Here is a 3,909-nt window from a genome sequence, read left to right as displayed (position 1 = left end):
AATTGAGAAACGTTTGGGCTCCTTTTCGGCCAGTTCTGATAACTATATTAAAGAATTCCAATATCTGGCCCAAGCCTATGACCTCACCTGGCATGATTTACATGTGGTCCAGACCACCACCCTCACCATAGAGGAGAGGGAACGCATCCAGGCTGCTGCCCAGGAGCACGCGGATCAGGTCCAGCTCACTGATGCTGGAGCCCGGGCGGTCCCAGCTGTAGAACCAGGTTGGGATTATCAGGATGGCCAAGATGGCCACTGGCGCCGCGACCGCATGGTCCAGTGTCTCATAGCCGGCATGAGGGCAGCCTCTAATAAGGCCGTTAATTATGACAAGATTAGGGAGATTGTCCAGGCCCCTATGAAAACCCCACCATGTTTCTTAACCAATAGACTGAGGCTTTAACCCAGGACACTCACTTGGACCCTACCTCTCCTGCAGGGGCCACGGTACTGGCTACTCATTTAATCTCTCAATCGGCACCGGATATACAGAGAAAGTTAAAGAAGTCTGAGGAGGACCCTCAGACCCCCACTTCTGACTTGGATCAAAATGGCATTTAAGGTCTTTAATTCCCGTGAGGAGGCGGCTGAGCTTAAATGACAAGCCATATTCCAGCAAAAGGCTACCAAGCCTTGGTAGCAGCCCTGCGGCCGGCCGGCTCCGGGAGCCAGCAGAGAGGGGCAACCAACCGCACCCCCCCGGGGGCCTGTTTCAAATGCGGGGCCGAGGGACACTGGGCTCGCCAGTGCCCCGATCCAAAGCCGCCAACTCGGCCTTGCCCTCAATGCCATTTGATGGGCCACTGGAAATCCGACTGCCCTAACCTCGGGGTATCTTCGGTGCCTCAACGTGGGGGACCCCCCGAGACAGTAAGTCCGGCCTTTCAACTGCTTGGATTGGAGGACGACTGACGAAGCCCAGACTCGGCCACCCCTCTCACCCAGGCCGAGCCCAGGGTTACGCTCCAGGTAGCGGGTAAGTCCATCTCTTTTTTGCTGGACACGGGGGCTACCTACTCTGTTCTGCCTTCCTACTCGGGACTTACTCGAACCTCACCAATTACTGTTATGGGGATCGATGGGACCTCCTCCAATCCTAGGGTGACCCTTCCCCTTACCTGTAGCCTGGATGGTTTCCCTTCCCCCACTCGTTCCTATGATTCCTTCCTGCCTGGTCCCTCTACTGGGTAGGGACATTCTCCAGAAACTAAGGGCAACTATCTGCCTCTCCCCTTCCTCCCCTCTATCCACCTCAACCCATCTCATCCTACACCTCTCCACTCCCTCGACCCCCGCTCCAGATGACCTACCTACTGTGGACCCTCAGGTGTGGGACACCTCGGAACCCATCATTGCTTCCCACCTTACCCCGGTTAAAGTACAGCTTAAGGATAACTCTAAGTTTCCCTCAAGCTCAGTTCCCTATTTCCTTAGCCCACCGCCAGGGCCTGAAACTATCATAGAACGGCTTTAACGTCAGGGACTCCTGATCCCCATCATTTCCCCCTGTAACACCCCATCCTCCCAGTATGCAAGCCCTCAGGGGCTTATCGACTGGTACAAGACCTTGGGCTTATCAACGAGGTCGTGGTCCCCCTCCACCCAGTCGTTCCTAACCCTATTGTCTCACGTTCCCCCAAACACCTCTCACTTTACTGTACTGGAGCTAAAGGACGCCTTTTTCACCGTCCCTTTGCACCCTGATTCCTATTTTCTTTTTGCCTTCACCTGGGAGGATCCTGACACGCATGCTTCTGGACAAATAACTTGGACTGTTCTACCCCAGGGGTTCAGGGACAGCCCTCACATTTTCGGCCAGGCCTACAGACTTAACAGCAGTGCGTCCTTAAGGCCAGTACTCTACTACATATGTGGATGACCTCCTCCTCTGTAGCCCCTTCCTCTCGGTCTCCCAAGATGACACCTCCACCCTACTTAACTTTCTGGGGGCCAAGGGATATCAAGTACCCCCATCTAAGGCCCTCAACATGACCTTAGGGCAGCCCATCACGGTCTACTCTCCCCACCGACTCACAGACCTCCTTAGCCACCGATCTCTGGCCCATCTGACTCCTCGTCTCCAGATATTCCATCTGCTATTCCTAGAGAACCCGCATCTCTCTCTCTCTACCTCCCCCCGCTTAAACCCTGCAACTTTACTGCCTATACCCTTGCCAGATAAGGGGTGGATCTACATCCAGGACAGGATTGCCCTGCCACGCAATCTGGTGCACACCTTGATTACTGACATCCACCAATCCCTCCCTAGTGGCCCATAGGCTCTCCACTAATTTCTTCAGCCATTGTTCTATCATCCTTCCTTATCTAAGGTAATCGAAGTTGTCCACAGGGCTTGCAAAACCTGTTCCGCTGTGAATTCACAAGGAGGAATCCGCAGACCAGGGCCTAACCAACAGCTCCGAGGTCATCAGCTGGGGGAAGACTGACACCTGGACTTCACTCCCATGCCTCACCATAAAATACATTCACAGGCTGGATCGAAGCATACCTCATGGCCCGGGAAACAGCGGACGTAGTGGCTACAATACTCATCGAGCGCATCATCCCGAGGTTCGGATGGCCCGGACCCTCCAGTCAGACAACGGACCTGCCTTCATCTCCAGTGTAACCCAACAGGTAGCTGAGAGCCTCAACATAACCTGGAAACTTCACATCCCATACCACCCACAGTCATTGGTAAGGTAGAAAAGGCCAACGGGCTGCTCAAAGCCCAACTCACCAAACCTACCCTAGAAACCCATCTTTCCTAGCCTACACTTCTGCCTATAGCTCTCACCAGACTCCTGGCTATGCCCCGTGGGTCTTCAGGCTTAAGCCCATTTGAATTACTATACAGCCGGCCCCTTCTTAGAAATCATAGCCCTCCAGCCATTTCCCCGCCTCTTTTATCCTATCTACCTTACCTCACTTACGTCGTAGGGATACCCCTCCCTATTGACTGGCCACTCCCCAACTTCAGGGCCACAAATAATATGGTCCATATGGGCCCCATTGGGGGAAACATACCTATTATTAATGTGTCCTCCCTTACCACCGCAGCTGCCATATCACTAACTCCTCCCTCCTGTACTGTACTCCTTCAGGAATATTTCTCTTGTGCCCTCAGGGAATCTATCGCTGCCTGAGACTAATGACTCCCCTGGGCTGTATATTCATTCTACTATCTCCTTCTCCCACCATCTACTCTGAATCCCAGCTGCTGTCCATCCTATTTCCCCAACACCATGGAGGAAGGGCTGCCTTCCTCCCATTCATAACAGGGGCACGAATAGCCACAGGGGTGTCAACTGGAACAGCGGGGATAGGAACCTCCATAGACTTCTTACAAACTCTCCCAAGCCCTGAAAGATGACACAGAACGGGTTGCTGACTCCCTCACAGCCCTATAGATGCAAGTCACCAGCCTTGCAGCCTTAGCTCTACAGAATCGACGGGCCTTAGACCTTCTGACCACTGAAAAAGGGGGGACCTGCCTATTATTAAATAAAGAATGTTGTTACTTTGTTAACCAGTCATATAGTTACCTCCAGGATCAAAGAACTCAGGGATCGGATCCAAGCACAGTGGCGAGACACGTCCTCCTGGGGCCTGGACCCCTACAACTGGGTAACCTGGCTGCTCCCTCTGGTGGGACCTGTATGCATAATCCTCCTCCTAATCTCAGTTGTTCCCTGTCTTTTCCAGTACTTGCAGGGTCGCCTACAAGAACTTGCCTGAGTATCTGTCAATCAACTCTGCCTCCAGCCCTACTCTCGCCTGCACACTTCCGACTACCCCTATGATGACGCCCCCTGTCAGCAGGAAGTAGCCAGAACGGAGTCGACGCTCTTGACACCATTATATTAAGCAAAAGGTCGGAATGTTGGGCTGGCAGGAAGGGCTACT

The 3,909-nt window shown here is 53.2% G+C and overlaps 1 long non-coding RNA gene across 1 annotated transcript; it reads left to right on the top strand.

Annotated features, from left to right (window-relative positions):
• Nucleotides 1–528: 528 nt before the first annotated feature.
• On the top strand, nt 529–3,809 carry LOC132009016 (uncharacterized). Its single transcript, XR_009401769.1, has 3 exons — nt 529–979; nt 2,496–2,640; nt 3,709–3,809. It is a non-coding gene; the product is annotated as an uncharacterized LOC132009016 (long non-coding RNA).
• Nucleotides 3,810–3,909: the final 100 nt, after the last annotated feature.

The sequence above is a fragment of the Mustela nigripes genome, unplaced genomic scaffold, assembly GCF_022355385.1.
Source record: "Mustela nigripes isolate SB6536 unplaced genomic scaffold, MUSNIG.SB6536 HiC_scaffold_3246, whole genome shotgun sequence".
NCBI classification, from domain to species: domain Eukaryota; kingdom Metazoa; phylum Chordata; class Mammalia; order Carnivora; family Mustelidae; genus Mustela; species Mustela nigripes.
Note: the sequence above shows the minus strand (reverse complement) of the source record. Positions and strands in the feature narration are given on the sequence as shown.